At 48.7% G+C, this 22,195-nt stretch overlaps 1 protein-coding gene across 2 annotated transcripts in view; it reads right to left on the bottom strand.

Moving 5' to 3' along the window:
- The window catches only part of CCDC57 (coiled-coil domain containing 57), a 142,549-nt gene extending 121,062 nt beyond the window's left edge, over window positions 1–21,487 (bottom strand). The window contains exon 1 of one of the 2 annotated variants that reach the window (XM_073606702.1): window positions 21,303–21,487. The gene's annotated coding sequence lies outside the window, so the exon portion shown is untranslated. Of the gene's footprint in view, window positions 1–16,659; window positions 16,840–21,302 lie in introns of those variants that run through there. The other variant, XM_073606703.1, reaches the window with a different exon arrangement.
- Window positions 21,488–22,195: the final 708 nt, after the last annotated feature.

The raw sequence follows: 22,195 nt of genomic DNA, 5'->3' as shown, positions 1-22,195 counted from the left end.
GATCCAAAATAGACGTTTTTTGCCAACTAAACACCTTGCCTGACCTATAGTCTCCTATATCCCGTGTATATTTCTTATGTTTCTTTGTGTTCTGGTCCCTATCTTCTTTAATAAGATAAGCCTGAAGGTTCGAGGATAGGGAATTGTACTCCACTGAGTTTTTATACCTAAGAAGTCCCCAGATTAAGGAATTAAAAGATGGACAGTTCTAAATACCAATCGCGTTTCATTGCTGGCAGACAAACCTCAGCGAGAAGGTGATGACGAATTTAAATGGTCATTCCTGACTGGGTTCTCAACCCAATATAAACAGATTAAAGACATTTTTGAACGGCACTGGGGAATTTTAAGGAATGACAAAATACTTGGTCCTATTCTACCTGAGAGACCCAAGGTCATTTACCGGGGTGCACCCTCACTTAAAAGCAAGATTGCACCATCTATCATCAATCCCCCAGTTAGGCCCACATTTTTTCACAATTGGACAGGTTATTACCCCTGCAAAAAGTGTCTGGTCTGCCATCACAACTCCTGTGGTCGTAGAGCAACCAAGGAATTTAGCTCTAAGGTAACTGGTCGAACTTATACCATCAAGCATTCTGTACTTGTGTCACAACCCATGTGGTATATTTACTGACTTGTGGTATATTTACTGAAGCAATATGTCGGTAGAACTATATGAACATTTACGGCTAGAGTTACTGAACATATCAATCGAATAAAACTTGGTAGTACTAAACATACAGTTCCTTGCCACTACCGACAACACCATGCACGTGACCCTACAGGGACTCAATTTCTTATTATTGACAGATACATTGCCCCATGGAGGGGTGGAGTTAGGACGAGAGGGGTATCCAGACTAGAAACCTTCTGGATCTATGAATTACAGACCCACCATCCACAGGGTATGAACGTAGAGTGGGACATTAACTCTTTTTTAAATAAAGCTTAATTGCCTACTTTTGCTCTGAGATCACCTGAAAGCCCCCCCCTCCCCCTTTTTTACGAATTTTTCAACATATAAATTTATTTTATTATGTATATTTTATATATTTATATTTAGTTATCGGTATTTATTTGATTTGATTTGTGACCGCTGACCTCAGACCTTGCTGCAGCCGCTGTTGGACTTACATCCAATAGAACACCTTGATTCTCTAAGCTGGCTTTAGTATCAATAACTTAATCATGTGCACTTTCTTCATTCTGTGGGGCGGATGGACATTTTTTCTGTTATTTCGATTTAGTCTCTGCTGATTGGCTCGAGATGGCATGTGATCGGCCCCTCTGTGTACACGGCGAGGCTTGGTTACTATGCTATTATGTTTATCTCACCAAGTCACACGGAGGTTACTATAACAAACCTTGTTTTTATGACGAGGCATTGTTTCCCATATTAAATGGACACCAGCTAACCAAGCCTCGTTTTCATAGCAAGGCATTTCTAGCTTATTCGACGGCCATTACACATATTCTTAACTCTAAACCTTGTTTTCATAATGAGGCTTGGTCATATTGTATGACAGACATCACCAAACCAAGCCTCGTTTTCATTACAAGAAATTGTTGGTTCGACATAAGGACATTTTATAATTGCAGGGTTGTGCACTGTACTTTATCCGCCTTTTATTTTATGTCATGTACATCATATACTATGGAGACACGCACATAATTTTGACCTGAAATATCTAGGTATCCATTTCCTTCCAGGATCGCGACAGAGGAACCGGAAGTGATGTCATGTGGAGCCATTTCCGGCGTTTAGCAGGTCTAGGGTCATTTTCACTTTATAAGCGATGCTGTTGCAGGGGGTCCACACCCCAGATGACGACCGTGGAGTCGAAACGCGTCGGTTGGACCTCCTGTTTGCATTGCTCTTTGTTATATACATGCTTTTTTCTACTCTTCCAAATGTGAGTGTTTTATTCTATTTTTAATAAATTGCCTTTTTTTATATGGTATCATGCTATGTTAGCCCATCTTTTCATTGCATGATATATCCCTCCTGGCATTTACCTTCCACCCTCCTCATGATGATTGGAGCCTTCAAGTCACTATTCAGTTACAGTCCAAGGTCGATTGAGTGATACAGATCTAGGACCAGTTGTTTCCAACAGATGTGTTCAACCTAATAAGCTCTGCAGACTTGGGTGGTGTAAGCCCCGCCAAGTCAATAAGATCTGGTAAGCCTCCCCCTGATTATGGTGGTGGTACTTCTGTTTTTTCCTTCACAGCTCATACCTGTGATTGGAATCCCCCATATGTCTAACGGGACTGTACATCTAACTGGATTTCTTTGGACTTTATAATTCACCATTTTCGTTTTTTGAACTTTGTTTATTGTGCAAGTTATTATACTAGCACATAGTCTGGAGTCACATTCATTATGTGTTAATCCTTGTTTATTTGATGTGTTTCTGTTCAATATTAACACCCCAATTTCTATCTCTCACCTTATTTATGGTATAGTCACCATACTAGCACATTTTTTACTATACCAGCATTTTTTTCTTATGTTTCTTTTTTTAACGGGACTGCACATCTAATTGGATTTTTTTTGGACTTTATAATTCACCATTTTCGTTATTTGGACTTTGTTTATTGTACATTATTATACTAGCACATTTTTCAGAGATTACTCTCATTTTTTCTGAGTTTGGACTCACATTCACTATGTGTTAATCCCTGTTTATTTGATGTGTTTCTGTTCAATATTAACACCCTAATTTCTATGTCTCATCTGATTTATGGTATAGTCACCATACACGTATTTTTTTCAGAAATTCCACTTTTTCTTTGTTTGATTCACATTTCACCATGTATGAATCTCTGTTTATTTGATGTATTTATGTTTAAGTCACATTTATATCATTTATTTATGCATATTTGCTTTTTGCAACCTTAGCGCTGAACTTATTTATTCACAGTTTTTGCTTTTTGTCTACAAGCTGTGCTGGCTGCTAGGTTGCAGGTTCACAGCGCAGTATTCCTTTAACTTTATTTTCAGTAAAAATCTCCCAAACGGTGCACGTTTAGGAGATATTTACAGTACCTAAAGGTAAGCCTCATTATAGGCTTACCTATAGGTACAAACAATACAGGGAAGCTTACTTACTGTTTAATCCCATAAAAAATATGTGGAGGAAGCTGAAGGTTCGAGTTGCCAAACATCAGCCTCAAAGCCTTAAGGACCCCCTGCAGCTTTCTAATTGTTTGATATTCCTTGATATTCCTCAATCAATTGAAAGGTACAAAAAGTCTCTCTTAAGACATTTGCTGACCGCAGCAAATGCATGTGTTCCGGAAATAGTTTTGTGGAAAACAAATGTATCAGCAACAAAGGCACAATGGTTTACAAAGATAATAGAAACTCAACAAATGGAAAATCTTACTTAATGTTCAAAGATCACTAAAGATAATTTATTTATTTTTTTTAAATAACAAAGATGTTATACTTACCTCCACTGTGCGGCTCGTTTTGCACAGAGTGGCCCCGAACCTGGTCTTCTGGGGTCCCTTGGCGGCTGTCTCGGCTCCCCCCCGCAAGGACTCAACACTTTCATGCGAGCTCCCTCGCATGGTGTTGAGTGCTTGCGGGCGCGCTCCCGTGATACAGCCGGCAGCCATAGCCGCTCACTGTATCACTCGGCCCCGCCCCCCGGCGCACCGCGTCATTGGATGTGATTGACAGCAGCGCAAGCCAATGGCTGCGCTGCTTTCAATCCATCCATTTTAGCAGTGGCGTAGCGTGGGTTATTAGCACCCGGGGCAAGGCAAGTAATTTGCGCCCCCTAACCTACGGACTTTTAGCACTCCCCGAGTCCCTTCCAATACAATAGTACTGACCTACCTGATTCCTATACTGACCATTACACTAACCTACTTGATTTCAACACTGACCAACCTGATTCCTTTACTGACCATTACACACTACACTGACCACTATACTATACTGTCCACTACACTGAGAACTACACTGACCTATACACTGTCCACTACACTATACTGTCCACTACACTACACTGTCCACTACACTATATTCTCCACTACACTATACTGTCCACTACACTATATTATACTGTCCACTACACTGAGAACTACACTGACCTCTACACTGTCCACTATAATATACTGTCCACTACACTATACTGTCCACTACACTATATTCTCCACTACACTATACTGTCCACTACACTATATTATACTGTCCACTACACTGAGAACTACACTGACCTCTACACTGTCCACTACAATATACTGTCCACTACACTACACTGACCACTATACTACACTGACCACTATACTACACTGACCACTATATTATTATTATTATTATTATTATTATCATACAGGATTTATATAGCGCCAACAGTTTGCGCATCGCTTTACAACATGAGGGCAGACAGTACACTTATAATACAATTCAATACATGAGGGATCAGAGGGCCCTGCTCGTTAGAGCTTACAATCTAGAAGGGAGGGTCAAGTGGAAACAAAAGGTAATAACTGTGGGGGAAGAGCTGATGGAAAAAATGAAAATACAGTTGTTAGGTGTGGGTAGGATAGGCTTCTCTAATGAGAAGGGTTTTCAGGGATCGTCTAAAAGCTAATAAAGTAGAAGATAAGCAGACAGATTGGGGTAGGGCATTCCATAGGATTGGAGAGGCTTTGGAAAAGTCCTGGAGGTGAGCATGGGAGGAGGTGACGAGGGAGCTAGAGAGCAGGAGGTCTTGAGAGGAACAAAGAGAATGAGTAGGTTGGTATTTAGAGACTAAGCTGGTGACAAAATTGTGGATGGCTTTGTACGTAGTTGTTAGAATTTTGAATTTAATTCTTTGGCCGAGCGGAAGCCAGTGGAGGGATTGACAGAGAGGAGTGGCAGACACAGAGCGATTGGTAAGGTGTATGAGTCTGGTAGCGGCATTCATGATGGATTGAAGAGGTGATAGACCATGAAGAGGTAAGCCAATGAGAAGGGAGTTACAGTAGTCCAGGCAAGAGATGACCAGCGAGTGAATTAGGAGCTTTGTTGTGTCATTGGTTAGAAAGGGGCGTATTTTGGAGATGTTGCGGAGGTCGGGGTGGCAGGATTTGGACAGTGATTGGATGTGTTGCTTGAAGGAGAGTTCAGAGTCTAGGACTACACCTAGAACCTTGGCATGTGGGGATGGGCTTATAGTATAGCCATCGATTTTGACAGAGAGATCAGGGGAAGGGGCATATGGGGGAGGAAAAATTATAAGTTTGGTTTTGTATAGATTGAGTTTGAGGAAGTGGTGTGACATCCAGACTGATATATCTGATAGTAAATTAGTGATACGTGAGGAGACCGAGGGAGTGAGCTGGGGGGGTAGAGAAATAGATTTGGGTGTCGTCAGCGTAGAGGTGGTATTGGAAGCCATGGGAGGCTATCAGTTGACCCAGGGAGGCCACTATACTACACTCTACTATACTACACTATACCACTATACTACACTGACCCCTACACTGAGAACTACACTGACCACTATACTGTCCACTACACTGAGAACTATACTGACCACTACACTATACTGACCACTACACTGACCACCATACTACACTACACTACACTGTCCACTACACTGACCACCATACTACACTAACTGACCACCATACTACACTAACTGACCACTATACTGCACTAACTGACCACTATACTACACTACTGACCACTACATTAACTGACCACCATACTACACTAACTGACCACCATAGTACACTAACTGACCACCATACTACACTAACCGACCACTATACTACACTAACTGACCACCATACTACACTAACTGACCACCATACTACACTAACTGACCACTATACTAACTGACCACTATACTACACTAACTGACCACTATACTACACTAACTGACCACTATACTACACTAACTGACCACTATACTACACTAACTGACCACCATACTATACTAACTGACCACCATACTATACTAACTGACCACCATACTACACTAACTGACCACCATACTACACTAACTGACTTTCTCACTCCCCCCCTCCGGGGCCAGTAACATGACTGTCACGAGGGAGTCTCACTCACCTTCGTGTCTGGCTGGCCTGCATCAGTCCGGAGAAGGAGAAGACAGTGGCGGCTCACATTGCTTCTCTCCCCCGCGCTCTAGCTGCCATGTTCAGTGTCCGGCGCAGCGCACTGTGATTGGGCGTATGGGGTCATGTGCGGAGGCACGACTTCAGGAGCAATCCCGGACAGGCCAGCTCTATGCCTCACATGACCCCCATGTGCCCTATCACAGGGCGCCGGACACTGAACATGGCGGCCGGAGCCCGGGGACACAGGAATTTAAAATTAGGAGGAGGCAGCCAGTGACACGTACTGGCGCCCCCCTAAATGTCGTGCCCGGGGCCACGGCACCCCCTGCACCCCCACGCTACGCCACTGCACTCTAGCCAATCAACGGGCAAGCTGAGCGGCGAAGAGGATGTCGGGGGCGAGCGTGGGACTTTTGAGCGATCAGGTAAGTGAAACGGGGGGGGGGGGGCTGTGGGGGCCGGTATCGTCAGATGTTTTTTCACCTTAATGATAGAATAGAATGCATTAAGGTGAAAAAACTTTTACCTTTACAACCCCTTTAAGAGAGCAAGATGAGAAATATAGGACAGTATGGGCTCATTTTATGTTATATAGGGAACAGAACCCCTAAAGGTTCATAGCAACAAATAATCCCGGGGGGGGGGGGGGGGGGTTACTTAATTTTTTTTTCTCTCTCTTTTCTTTTTTTCTTTGTTTTTTCTTTTCCTTTTTCCTATATCTATTGCTTTCTTGACGATAACCAGAATGGATTCTGATTAAGGGAAAATATCACAAAAGTTGGGTTGTTACAAATAAGATTAATTTGAAAGTATGAATAAGTAGGTTAAGTTAGGAAGCCGAATAACTGCAACTAATAGGAATTACAAGGAGGCCAGGATTAGAAAAAATTTTGTGTTGTATAGATGTATTGATGAAAGTGTTTTAGCACTTTTGTGAAAGAAAATAAAGAATTTGTAAAAACCAAAAAACCAAAAAAACCTTAAGGTCCTGGAAAGGATCTGCAAAGAGAAGTGGGACAAAATCCCTCCTGAGATGTTTGCAAACCTGGTGGCCAACTACAAGAAATGTCTGACCTCTGTAAATGTCAACAAGGGTATTGCCACCAAATACTAAGTCATGTTTTGCAAAGGGGTCAAATACTTATTTCACTCATTAAAATGGAAATCAATTTATACAGTAACTCACAAAAGTGAGTACACCCCTCACATTTTTGTAAATATTTTATTCTATCTCTTCATGTGACAACACTGAAGAAATTACACTTTGCTACAATGTAAAGTAGTGAGTGTACAGCTTGTATAACAGTGTAAATTTGCTGTCCCCTCAAAATAACTCAACACACAGCCATTAATGTCTAAACCGCTGGCAGCAAAAGTGAGTACACCCCTCAGTAAAAATGACCAAATTGGGCCCAAAGTGTCAATATTTTGTGTGGCAACCATTATTTTTCAGCACGGCCTTAAAGGGCTTGTAAACGCTCTGCGTTTTTCACCTTAATGCATTGTATGCATTAAGGCGAAAAACCTTCTTTAGTGCAGTGTCCCCCCAGAGCCCCCATTTTATTTACCTAAACCCTGTTATTCCAGCGCCGGGAATGAGCACGCCTGCTCTCGCCGGTGTCTCAGGTCCTGATTGGATAGATTGATAGCAGAGCAGCCATTGGCGGGGCCGAGTCCTGCTGTCGGCAGTGACGGAACTACCGCCATAGCGACCCACGCAGGTCCCGCAGCCCCACTATGGGGCCCGCAGCCGAGTGAGGCCCGGTTAGTGGCGTTGCTAGGCGGGTGCGGGCCGCACCAGGTGACACCCGCCAGAGGGGTGACACCCTTGGGTAGCGGCAGCCGCACCACTAACACCACTCGCTGCCCTGATTAGCTGTGCCTCGCTCTGCTGTGTCCTTCAGTGGAGCGGACCGAAGCCGCCTCCCCTACTCTCTGTTTACATCCACAGAGGAGGAGGAGCCTGCGCTCGAGGGACACACACCGTTGTGTGTATCTGGAGACTGTCAGTGCTGTTCTGAGGTATGTAAGGGGGGCGTCTATACTGGGGGGGAGTCTGCACTACTGAGGGGGGTCTGCAATGAGGGGGGTCTGTACTACTGAGGGGGGTCTGCACTGAGGGGGATCTGCACTGAGGGGGGTCTGTAATGCTGGGGGGGTCTGCACTGGGCGGGGCTCTGTAATGCTGGGGGGGTCTGCACTGGGGGGGTGTCTGTACTGAGGGGGGTGGTCTGCACTGGGGGGTTCCTGTACTGCTGGGGGGGTCCTGCACTGAGGGGGGTCTGTAATGCTGGGGGGGTCTGCACCGGGGGGGTGTCTGTATTGAGGGGGGTTGGTCTGCACTGGGGGGTCCCTGTACTCCTGGGGGGGTTCCTGCACTGAGGGGGGTATCTGCACTGAGGGGGGGTCTGTAATGATGATGGGGTCTGCACTAGGGGGGTGTCTGTACTGAGGGGGTGGTCTGCACTGGGGGGGTCCTGCACTGAGGGGGGTGTCTGCACTGAGGGGGGGTCTGTAATGCTGGGGGGGGTTTGCACTAGGGGGTTGTCTGTACTAAGGGGGGTGTCTGCACTGCTGGGGGGTCTGCACTGAGGTAGGGGGTTTGTGTACTGATAGGGGTATGCACTGAGGTGAGGGGTGTCTGTACTGATGGGGGTCTGCACTGAGGTGGGGGGTGTCTGTACTGATGGAGGGGAGTCTGCACTGAGGTGGGGGGTGTCTGTACTGATGGGGGGTCTGCACTGATGGAGGGGTCTGCACTAAGGGGGAGGTCTATACTGAGGGAGGGGGGTCTATATTGATGGAGGGGGTCTGTACTTAGTGAGGGTGGTCTGTACTGAGGGATGGGGATCTATACTGTGGGAGGGGGGTCTGTAGTTAGTGGAGGGGGGTCGGTACCGAGGGGGGACTATAGTTGGTGGGGGGTTGACACCATTTTTTTTTCCGCACCGGTTGTCACCAATCCTAGTGACGCCACTGCCGGTGAGGATGAGGAATGTAAGTTTACTGTTAAGCCTCCCGGACCCACGAGTCCGGCCGTGTCCCGACACACGCAGCCGCATACAGCAGGAGGCAGGAGCAGAGAGCAGAATGGGCGGGGCAGAACACTCGAGAGCGCCTGTGAAGTAACATCGTTTTCGGCACATGAGGTGGCTCTAGAGTCTGGACAGGAGGTAGGAAGGGAGTGGGAGACTCATCTGTTTTGCACTGTTTTGCACTGTTTTGCTATTTTTGTGAAGAAAATGTTTGCTATATTTTTTCATTAGGATAATTTCGGCACAAAGAGAGAGGGAGCAATGCCAGGTTCAAGGGTGCAGATGTTCCTAAACCCTTAAGAATAAACTTGATCAAACTACCATTAGGGCCACTGTTCATCGTTGCTGTCTTATTTATTCCCTATTTGTCTTGTATTTACACATAAGTTTAATCAGAACAGAAATTGGTTAGAAGGCATGGAGGTCAGCAATGTATGTCTATCAGGGGCTGCATAAAGTATACTGCATAAAGAAACATCTGAACTCCCTACCTCCTCCCTCTTCCCTTATGTTAGAAATTCAAAGCTTTTAAAGTTCAAAAGAAAAGGTTATCTCAACAGAGAAAGCAGAACCAGGCTAGGTCAGTGAACACAGCCTGTTGGCCTGGCAGGATTCAGGCCTGTCGTAAAAAGGTCACCCTCTCCACTCCATCCAGAGCACCAACAGATACCTGTCGTAAATACCGCAAGCCACATAGAGTGCAGACTGTTTAGTATAGTTCTGAAACTTCAGCATGTTTCATAACTTCCAACTTAATAATAGCACAGCCATAATATGGACATATTTAGTTTCCTCGGATAATTTGTAACATTTCAAGTCCAGAGACCCCTATGTCAGGTCATATGGGAAACCACTGGTACCCCTTATTCCTCCTACGTGGACAAGACATCATAGACATGGCATGTTTATATTTGTTTTGAAATCTCACGCTGAACAATAATATGGATATTTTCAGTCTATAAACAGTAGAGATGCAGAGATATGAATATGTATCACAAAGTGTACCTGGGACATGGTCATAAGTGTAGACACCTCCCAGCGACCAACCCCTAAACAAGATGACCGGACGATTGGTTACTGGTCACTGTCAACACCCCCTTTGATTTGACAGAAAAGAGGAGATGCCAAGACAATGGCCAGCTCTCCTTTTATCATCCAAGAAGGAACATCTACCAAGTTGAGAACTGAGTACCTAGCTCATCGATCGAACTCTGATCAACCCTTGGACATTAATTGCAAGTATTCTTCCTTCCCAATTCTACCATATTTCTTTGTGGCTGTATAGTGTCTTTATCTTCTGAAACATCTTTTTTCTGTAAATGTTTTATTTGCATCAACTTTGACCTTTTCATAATAAACTCTTATGTTGAAAAGTGTTAACCTTGTCTCTAAGTGCCGGTTCACACTACCGCGACTTGGGATCCGACTTGTCAGACCTCAAGTCGCCCCAAGTCGCTTGACATCTGAAAGTCCATGTAAGTGAATGAGAGCCGTCTATATGTACGCTACTGAAGTCGCTCCGACTTCAGAAAAGGTCCCTGTACTACTTCAAGGCGACTTGTAGGCGACTTGTACCCATTGATTTCAATGGAAGTCGCCTACAAGTCGGATCGTGGTCTATAGTGAAGCGACTTCACAGGAAGAGAAGATGTTTTTTTCAAGCAAACCCCTCCCTCCCCCAGAGCGGATTGTAGTTTGATTGGCCACTGGAAAGTCGCCTGTCTTGGAGGCGACTTGAAGTCGCCTTGTAAGTCGCCCCAAGTCACGCTGAAGTCGCGCTGAAGTCGCGCTGAAGTCGCGCTGAAGTCGCCTTGCTAAGTCGCGCTGTAAGTCGTGTTGCCCCTGTGTGAACCAGCGCTTAAGCTCTTAATGCAAGCTATAAACGAACCTGCCTCTTGAAGGGCGCTACTGTTGTAGAGTAAGACCTCTGAGCAGACCTGTCTGTGGTGGCAGTGTGTGTGGCAGACGCTTATTCTAAAATTATAATTGGTATTGCTAAAATTACGAGTCTCCCCCGGCTCGGTCTTTTAAACGGGGGTGGTGGCAGTTAAAGGGTTAATTGTGTAATTAGCCCAGTGACAATCGCTCTCAGGCTGCTCGCACCTAGATTGTGGTCCCGGAAGCTGGAAAATCTGTGTGCTGGGCGCAGCTGAGAGTGGCATTGTTACGTAAGTGACAGTGTGGTGTGCGGTTGGCCGGTCCTTCGTCGCAAGTTAGCGAGGAGGGCAGGGATCTGACACCCGCGTTTGTCACACTGTTGCCTGGGTACTGTGCTACATTAGTGTGGTAATCTGTTGTTCAATGGCATTAGTTTATTATTTTTTTGTGGGGGGGGCAGCTGTTTCCAGGGGAAGGGGCGGCCCCATACAACATTTTGCTATGGGGCCCTGTGATTTCTAGTTACACCCCTGGCTGTCTGTGTCAATGAATGCAGCAGCAGGACTCGGGAATGAGCCCGCATGGGTGTCCCCAGGGAAGTGCTTCCCCAGGGGGGCACTCAATGCAGGGAGGAGATAGGAGCACTGCTGAGGGACCCCAGAAGAGGAGGATCGGGGCCACTCTGTGCAAAACCCTTGCACAGAGGAGGAAAGTATGAAATGTTTGTTATTTAAAAGAAATAAAAACAAACCTTTAGTGCACCTTTAACCCTCTTGGGCATGGAGTTCACCAGAGCTTCACAGGTTGCCACTGGAGTCCTCTTCCACTCCTCCATGACGACATCACGGAGTTGGTGGATGTTAGAACCCTTGCGCTCCTCCACCTTCCGTTTGAGGATGCCCCACAGATGCTCAATAGGGTTTAGGTCTGGAGACATGCTTGGCCAGTCCATCACATTTACCCTCAGCTTTTTTAGCAAGGCAATGGTCATCTTGGAGGTGTTTTTGGGGTCGTTATCATGTTGGAATACTGCCCTGCGGCCCAGTCTCTGAAGGGAGGTGAACATGCTCTGCTTCAGTATGTCACAGTACATGTTGGCATTCATGGTTCCCTCAATGAACTGTAGCTTACCAGTACTGGAAGCATTCATGCAGCCCCACACCATGACACTCCCACCACCATGCTTGACTGTAGGCAAGACACACTTGTCTTTGTACTCCTCACCTGCTTGACACCATCTTAACCAAATAAGTTTATCTTGGTCTCATCAGACCACAGGACATGGTTCCAGTATTCCACGTCCTTAGTCTGCTTGTCTTCAGCAAACTGTTTGCACGCTTTCTTGTGCATCATCTTTAGAAGAGGCTTCCTTCTGGGAGGACAGCCATGCAGACCAATTTGATGCAGTGTGCGGCGTATGGTCTTAGCACTGACAGGCTGACCCCCCACCCCTTCAACCTCTGCAGCAATGCTGACAGCACTCATACGTCTATTTCCCAAAGACAACCTCTGGATATGACTCTGAGCACGTGCACTCAACTTATTTGGTCAACCATGGAGAGGCCTGTTCTGAGTGGAACCTGTCCTTTTAAACCGCTGTATGGTCTTGACCACCGTGCTGCAGCTCAGTTTCAGGGTCTTGGCAATCTTCTTATAGCCTAGGCCATCTTTATGTAGAGCAACAATCCTTTTTTTCAGATTCAGAGAGTTCTTTGCCATGAGGTGCCATGTTGAACTTCCAGTGACCAGTATGAGAGAGTGAGAGCGATAACAAATGTAACACACCTGCTCCCCATTCAAACCTGAGACCCTGTAACACTAACGAGTCACATGATGCCAGGGAGGGAAAATGACTAATTGGGCCCAATTTGGACATTTTCACTTAGGGGTGTACTCACTTTTGTTGCCAGCGGTGTAGACATTAATGGCTGTGTGTTGAGTTATTTTGAGGGGACAACAAATTTACACTGTTATACAAGCTGTACACTCACTACTTTATATTGTAGCAAAGTGTCATTTCTTCAGTGTTGTCACATGAAAAGATATAATAAAATATTTACAAAAATGTGACGGGTGTAATCACTTTTGTGAGTTACTGTATAAATTGATTCACATTTTACACTGTACATGTGCATTTGTGCGTATGCAACGGGGGGACAGGGTGCTTCTATTTATTTATTTTTTTTTTTTTATTTATTTTATTAAAAATGTACACCTGTTATTTTTTTTAAATTTAACTTCATAGCCATCACAAACCCCCTTGTGATAGATATGAGCAGGTGACAGGTACTCTTTATGGAGACATCAGGGGTTTTTTAGACCCCTGATGTCTCCCCTGCCCTCCAAAGCAACTAACCAAACACAGATTATGCTTGGTTAGATTACGGTGGCCAGAGGTCCCTGGTTTCCAGGGACAGTCCCCGGACTGAGGACACCGTCCCCGGTCCAAGACCGTCCCCTGATTTGTCCCCGGATTGCAGGCAGGGGCCGCCGGGTCCAACTCAGGGCTGCTGTCACTGCTTTTCTCCTCCTGCAATGCCGATCAAGCCCAGATCCCCCCAAGCGGAGCACAGCTGATTGCACACAGACACACAGCTGTGCTGGCCACTCTGCTGAATGGAAGAAAGGCGAAGGGAGGGGGCGGGGCCCAGACTGACACTCGAGGAGCATTCAGAGGCCACACTACACCCGACCATTGGCTGCAGCCTGCAGAGAGACTACACGTGATGGACAGCCAGAACCAAACTGTTGAGGTACAGAGAGAGGGGGGGGGGGGTAAAGTTTACAGAGAGGGGAGGGGGGGGTTTACAGTATACAGAGGGAGGGGGGGGTTACAGTATATACAGAGGGGTTACAGTATATACAGAGGGGGGGGTTACAGTATATACAGAGATGGCAAGGGTTACAGTATAGAGAGAGAGGGGATACAGTATATACAGAGAGATGGGGGTTACAGTATACGGAGAGGGGGGTTACAGTATACAGAGGGTGGGGGGTTACAGTATATACAGAGAGGGCAAGGGTTACAATATAGAGAGAGGGCAAGGGTTACAATATAGAGAGAGGGCAAGGGTTACAATATAAAGAGAGGGCAAGGGTTACAGTATAGAGAGAGAGGGGGGTACAGTATATACAGAGAGATAGGGAGGGGGTATAGTATATACAGAGAGATGAGGGGTAACAGTATACAGAGAGGGGGGTGTTACAGTATACATTGAGGGGGGTTACAGTATACAGAGGGGGGGTTGCAGTATTTATAGAGAGAGAGGGGAGATAAAGTATATACAGAGGGGGAGGGGGGGTGACAGTATACAGAGAGGGAGAGGGGGGGTTACAGTATATACAGAGAGGGCAAGGGTTACAGTATAGAGAGAGGGGAGATACAGTATATACAGAGATGGGGAGGGGCTACAGTATATACAGAGAGGGAGAGGGGGTTACAGTATACAGAGGGTGGGGGGGTTACAGTATATACAGAGGGGGTTACAGTATATACAGAGAGGGGGGTTACAGTATATACAGAGAGATGGGGAGGGGGTACAGTATATACAGAGAGATGGGGGTTACAGTATACAGAGAGGAAGAGGGGGGGTTACAGTATACAGAGTGAGGGGTGGTTACAGTATACAGAGGGTGGGGGGTTACAGTATATACAGAGAGAGCAAGGTTTACAGTATACAGAGAGGGCAAGGGATACAGTATGCAGAGAGGGCAAGGGTTACAGTATAGAGAGAGAGGGGGTTACAGTATACAGGGGGGGTTACAGTATATACAGAGGGGGTTACAGTATATACCGAGAGGGGGGTTACAGTATATACAGAGATGGCAAGGGTTACAGTATAGAGAGAGGTGGGATACAGTATATACAGAGAGATGGGGAGGGGGTACAGTATATACAGAGAGATGGGGGTTACAGTATACAGAGAGGGAGAGGGGGGTTACAGTATACAGAGGGAGGGGGGGTTACAGGATATAAGGAGAGGGCAAGGGTTACAGTATAGAGAGAGGGCAAGGGATACAGTATGGAGAGAGGACAAGGGTTACAGTATAGAGAGAGGGCAGGGGTTACAGTATAGAGAGAGAGGGGGTTACAGTATACAGAGGGTGGAGGTTACAGTATATACAGAGAGGGCAAGGGTTACAGTATAGAGAGAGGGGGATACAGTATATACAGATAGATGGGGAGGGGGTACAGTATATACAGAGAGAGGGGAGATAAAGTATATACAGAGAGAGGGGGAGGGGGGTTACAGTATACAGAGGGTGGGGGGTTACAGTATATACAGAGGGGTTACAGTATATACAGAGAGGGGGGTTACAGTATATACAGAGATGGCAAGGGTTACAGTATAGAGAGAGAGGGGGATACAGTATATACAGAGAGATGGGGAGGGGGTACAGTATATACAGAGAGATGGGGGTTACAGTATACAGAGAGGGGGAGGGGGGTTACAGTATATATATATATATATATATATATATATATATATATATATATATATATATACAGTATATACAGTATATACACAGAGATATGGGGAGGGGTACAGTATATACAGAGAGATGGGGGTTATGGTATACAGAGGGGGGTGTTACAGTATACATAGAGGGGGGTTACAGTATACAGGGGGGGGGGTTGCAGTATTTATAGAGAGAGAGGGGAGATAAAGTATATACAGAGAGAGGGGGAGGGGGGGTTACAGTATATACAGAGGGAGGGGGGTTACAGTATATACAGAGATGGCAAGGGTTACAGTATAGAGAGGGAGGGGGGATACAGTATATACAGAGAGATGGTGGGTAAGTATATACAGAGATGGGGAGGGGGTACAGTATATACAGAGAGATGGGTGTTACAGTATACAGAGAGGGAGAGGGGGGTTATAGTATACAGAGGGGGGGTTACAGTATATACAGAGAGGGCAAGGGTTATAGTATAGAGAGAGGGCAAGGTTTACAGTATAGAGAGAGAGGGGGATACAGTATATACAGAGAGATGGGGAGGGGGTACAGTATATACAGAGAGATGGGGTTACAGTATACAGAGAGGGGGTGTTACAGTATACATAGAGGGGGTTACAGTATACAGAGGGGGGGTTGCAGTATTTATATAGAGAGAGGGGAGATAAAGTATATACAGAGAGAGGGGGATACAGTATATGCAGTATACAGAGGGGGGATACAGTATATACACAGAGAGGGGGATACAGTATATACACTGAGAAGGGGATACAGTATATACACAGAGAGGGGGGATACAATATATGCAGAGAGAGAAAGGGGAGTGGTACATTATATACAGAAAGAGGGGGGAGATGCGGTATATACAGAGAGAGCGAGGGGGGGTACAGTATATACAGAGAAAGAGGGGAGATGCAGTATGTACAGAGAGAGAGGGAGATACAATATATAGAGAAACGTATAATTATATATAATATCAATAAATGCATCTTATCTTCTTAACATTTGGTAGTCATATCCCAAAAAATTATTAGAAGTATTTTTTTTTCTCATGGGCAAAATGTGAGAAATAACATGTATATCATACAATCACTCCATAAACACATACATTGCATATATCATTTGAGGAAAATATGCTTATAAAATACCATTTGCCAAAAAAAAAATCTGGATTTCATTTTAAAAATCTGGTCACCTTAGGTTTGATGCGTCCCTGGCTGGAAAAGATAGGAATTGATGGCTTTGAAACTGGAAGTGATGGATTTTCCTCCGTGGGCTGCTGTCCCAACCACTTAACATGATCCTGGGCTCCCCAGGGTAAAGAGGGACCTCCAGATCGCTGTAAAGCTTGACAGTCAACCAAACACAAAAACAAAACAGTACGCCATGATCCTGGTATTAACCACGTCCCATCAGGATGTTTATATATGTATGTCAGATGGGAAGTAATTAAAGGGGAACTTTAGTTGGAAAATGAAGTCCTGCTAGATAACTTCAGGCTGGTCCCTTTTGCAGGTATACGGTGGGGGGAATATTTATTTGATCCCCTGCAGATTGTGTAAGTTTGCCCACTTACAAAGAAATGAATGGTCTGTAATTGTTACCATAGGTGTATTTTAAATGATAGAGACAGAATGTCAACTAAAAATCCAGAAAAAAAACTCATGATACAAATGTTATAAATTGAGTTGCAGTTTAGTGAGTAAAATAAGTATTTGATCCCCAAGCAAAACATGACTTAGTGCTTGGGCTGCGTCTCCTGTGAGCAGAATCACGTACAGGTACTTGATTCTGCACTTGCGGGTCTGCGTGCTGTTTGACCCGCTGCCGCTGTGATTGGACACACCGAGAGCTAATCAGCGGGTCTGGAGGACCCGATGTCCGCTGGGCCCCGATGATCACTTCCAACAGAGACAGAACGGTGGTCTGCCGATGTAAACAAGTCCCCAGAGAGCCTCCTCCACTTACATCAGGGTCCCCAGAGAACCTCCTCTTACATCAGGGTTCCAGAGAGCCCCCTCCTTACATCAGGGTCCCCAGAGAGCCCCCTCCTTACATCAGGGTCCCCAGAGTGCCCCTCCTTACATCAGGGTCCCCAGAGAACCTCCCCTTACATCCGGGTCCCCAGAGAACCTCCTCTTACATCAGGGTCCCCAGAGAGCCCCCTCCTTACATCAGGGTCCCCAGAGAGCCCCCCCATACATCAGGGTCCCCAGAGAGCCCCGCCTTACATCAAGGTCTCCAGAGAGCCCCCCATACATCAGGGTCCACTCCCCAGAGAGCCCCCCATACATCAGGGTCCCCATAGAGCCCCCCCATACATCTGGGTCCCCAGAGAGCCCCCCATACAACAGGGTCTTCAGAGAGTGCCCCATACATCAGGGTCCCAGAGAGCCCCCCATAAATCTGGGTCTCCAGAGAGCCCCCCCAACATCAGGGTCCCCAGACAGCCCCCCATATATTAGGGTCCCCAGAGAGCCTCCCCCCATACATCAGGGTCCCCAGAGAGCCCCCCATACATCAGGGTCCCCAGAGAGCCCCCCATACATCAGGGTCCAAGAGAGCCCCCCATACATCAGGGTCCAAGAGAGCCCCCCCCATACATCAGGGTCCTCAGAGAGCCCCCCATACATCAGGGTCCCCAGAGAGACCCCACCATAGATTTGGGTCCCCAGAGAGCCTCCCATACATCAGGGTCCCCAGAGAGCCCCCCCCCATACATCAGGGTCCCCAGAGAGCCCCCCCATACATCAGGGTCCCCAGAGAGCCCCCCCATAGATCTGGGTCCCCAGAGAGCCCCCCCATACATCAGGGTCCCCAGAGAGCCCCCCATACATCAGGGTCCCCAGAGAGCCCCCCATATATCAGGGTCCCCAGAGAGCCCCCCATATATCAGGGTCCCCAGAGAGCCCCCCCATAGATCTAGGTCCCCAGAGAGCCCCTCCATACATCAGGGTCCCCAGAGAGCCCCCCCATACATCAGGGTCCCCAGAGAGCCCCCCATATATCAGGGTCCCCAGAGAGCCCCCCCATAGATCAGGGTCCCCAGAGAGCCCCCCCTTACATCAAGGTCTCCAGAGGGTCCCCAGAGAGCCCCCCATACAACAGGGTCCAAGAGAGCCCCCCATACATCAGGGTCCAAGAGAGCCCCCCCATACATCAGGGTCCCCAGAGAGCCCCCCTTACATCAAGGTCTCCAGAGAGCCCCCCATACATCAGGGTCCCCAGAGAGCCCCCCCATAGATATGGGTCCCCAGAGAGCCCCCCTTACATCAAGGTCTCCAGAGAGCCCCCCCATACATCAGGGTCCCCAGAGAGCCCCCCCATAGATCTGGGTCTCCAGAGAGCCCCCCCATACATCAGGGTCCCTCAGATAGCCCCCCATACATCAGGGTCCCCAGAGAGCCCTCCCATACATCAGGGTCCCCAGAGAGCCCCCCCATACATCAGGGTCCCCAGAGAGCCCCCCCATACATCAGGGTCTCCAGAGAGCCCCTCATATATCAGGGTCCCCAGAGAGCCCCCCCATACATCAGGGTCCCCAGAGAGCCCCCCCATAGATCTGGGTCCCCAGAGAGCCCCTTCATACATCAGGGTCCCCAGAGAGCCCCCTATACATCAGGGTCCCCAAAGAGCTCCCCTTACATCAAGGTCTCCAAAGAGCCCCCCATACATCAGGGTCCCCAGAGAGCCCCCCATACATCAGGGTCCAAGAGAGCCCCCCATAGATCTGGGTCCCCAGAGAGCCCCGATACGTCAGGTCCCCCGAGAGCCCCCCAATACATCAGGGTCCCCAGAGAGCCCCCCATACATCAGGGTCCCCAGAGAGCCCCGATACGTCAGGGTCCCCAGAGAGCCCTCCATACAACAGGGTCCCTAGAGAGCCCCCCCATACATCAGGGTCCCCAGGGAGCCCCCCATACATCAGGGTCCCCAGAGAGCCCCCCCATACATCAGGGTCCCCATAGAGCCCCCCCATAGATCTAGGTCCCCAGAGAGTCCCTCCATACATCAGGGTCCCCAGAGAGCCCCCTATACATCAGGGTCCCCAGAGAGCCCCCTATACATCAGGGTCCCCAGAGAGCCCCCCCTTACATCAAGGTCTCCAGAGAGCCCCCCATACATCAGGGACCCCAGAGAGCCCCCCCATAGATCTGGGTCCCCAGAGAGCCCCCCCATACATCAGGGTCCCCAGAAAGCCCCCCATACATCAGGGTCCCCAGAGAGCCCTCCCATACATCAGGGTCCCCAGAGAGCCCCCCCATACATTAGGGTCCCCAGAGAGCCCCCCATAGATCTGGATCCCCAGAGTGCCCCTCCATACATCAGGGTCCCCAGAGAGCCCCCTATACATCAGGGTCCCCAGAGAGCCCCCCCTTACATCAAGGTCTCCAGAGGTTCCCCAGAGAGCCCCCCATACAACAGGGTCCAAGAGAGCCCCCCATCCCATACATCAGGGTCCAAGAGAGCCCCCCCCATACATCAGGGTCCCCAGAGAGCCCCCCATACATCAGGGTCCCCAGAGAGCCCCCACCATAGATTTGGGTCCCCAGAGAGCCCCCTATACATCAGGGTCCCCAGAGAGCCCCCCTTACATCAAGGTCTCCAGAGAGCCCCCCATACATCAGGGTCCCCAGAGAGCCCCCCCATAGATCTGGGTCCCCAGAGAGCCCCCCTATACATCAGGGTCCCCAGAGAGCCCCCCATACATCAGGGTCCACAGAGAACCCTCCCATACATCAGGGTCCCCAGAGAGCCCCCCCATACATCAGGGTCCCCAGAGAGCCCCTCATATATCAGGGTCCCCAGAGAGCCCCCCATACATCAGGGTACCCAGAGAGCTCCCCCCCATAGATCTGGGTCCCCAGAGAGCCCCTCCATACATCAGGGTCCCCAGAGAGCCCCCTATACATCAGGGTCCCCAAAGAGCCCCCCCTTACATCAAGGTCTCCAGCGAGCCCCCCCCCCATACATCAGGGTCCCCAGAGAGCCCCCCATACATCAGGGTCCAAGAGAGCCCCCCATAGATCTGGGTCCCCAGAGAGCCCCGATACGTCAGGGTCCCCCGAGAGCCCCCCATAAATCAGGGTCCCCCGAGAGCCCCCCCATAAATCAGGGTCCCCAGAGAGCCCCACATACATCAGGGTCCCCAGAGAGCCCCGATACGTCAGGGTCCCCAGAGAGCCCCCCCATACATCAGGGTCCCCAGAGAGCCCCCCATACTTTAGGGTCCCCAGAGAGCCCCCCACACAACAGGGTCCCCAAAGAGCCCCCATACATCAGGGTCCCAGAGAGCCCCCGCCATAGATCTGAGTCCCCAGAGAGCCCCCCCATACATCAGGGTCCCCAGAGAGCCCCCCCATACATCAGGGTCCCCAGAGAGCCCCCCATACATCAGGGTCCCCTAAGAGCCCCCACCATAGATCTGGGTCCCCAGATAGCCCCCCATACATCAGGGTCCAAGAGAGCCCCCCCATAGATCTGGGTCCCCAGAGAGAGCCCCCCATACGTCAGGGTCCCCAGAGAGCCCCCTCATACATCAGGGTCCCCAGAGAGCCCCCCCATACGTCAGGGTCCCCAGAGAGCCCCCCCCATACATCAGGGTACCCAGAGAGCCCCCCATGCATGAGGGTACCCAGAGAGCCCCCCATACATCAGTGTCCCCAGAGAGCCCCCCATACATCAGGGTCCCCAGAGAGTCCCCCCCCCCATACATCAGGGTCCCCAGAGAGCCCCCCCATACATCAGGGTCCCCAGAGAGCCCCCCATACATCAGGGTCCCCAGAGAGCCTCCCCCCCCATACATCAGGGTTCCCAGACTTAACCCCCCCCCTGTACCTGGCTGTGCACCTCCAACCCCCAGCACAGGGGGAGGTGGCGATCGGCAGCTCTATGGTGCCTGTGGACCGTGGGATCTCACTGGGGCTTGTAGTTCTCTTCCTGATTCTGTGCAGTGGAGAGGGGAGGGCCTCTGACCCGGGCAGCAGTCGGCAACAGTGTACAAGCAGAGAAAGTCACTTGTACACTGAAGAGTGAAACTTGTAGCTGCCTGGGTCAGAGGCACCTCCCCTCTCCACTGTATACACTCTGAAGGAGAAATACAAGCCCCAGGGCTGCCGATCGCCGCCTCCCACTGCATCCCAAACTGAAAGCCAGAGGTGCAGGGGGGAGATGCTGTGTCTTGGACCCCCCCACAACGACAGAATGGCTCCGCCGCAGCACTGCCAGCAGCATACCCCTAGATCCGACCAGAATCTCTTAGGAGCTTCTCACGGGCCCCCTACTGGCCGCGGGCCCTCGGTCAGCGTCCGAATGCCCGAATGGTCAGTCCGCCCCTGGAACTGCACCACCAGCAATCAGGCGACCGGGTAGGGAACATCTTAGCCAATCTAGCTGGAGTAAGATATATGCGATGCAGGAATTTAAATTGAATGAGTTGGTCTCTAGCAGAGACCAATCTAGTAAAATGAATGTCCCATACATCGTCTCAGTCATCCCCATCCATCTGGGGGAACACCTCACTCCACACCGCCCTACACTTTGCAAGGAGATCTCTTCCCTCACCGAACAGTTGTTTATATATTTTAGACAGAGCCTTGTCCAAAGTGTCCTCCCTCAACAAGGACTCAACATCACTCATTTTCAGGGTAATACCAATATCTTCAAATTGAGCATTGTATGCATGTCTGTAGAAGTTTCCCACCACCCACTATTTCTTTTAGCGTCTTAAT

Source organism: Aquarana catesbeiana, linkage group LG12 (assembly GCF_042186555.1).
Source record: "Aquarana catesbeiana isolate 2022-GZ linkage group LG12, ASM4218655v1, whole genome shotgun sequence".
Taxonomy (NCBI): domain Eukaryota; kingdom Metazoa; phylum Chordata; class Amphibia; order Anura; family Ranidae; genus Aquarana; species Aquarana catesbeiana.
This window is presented reverse-complemented; position numbering and strand designations above follow the sequence as displayed.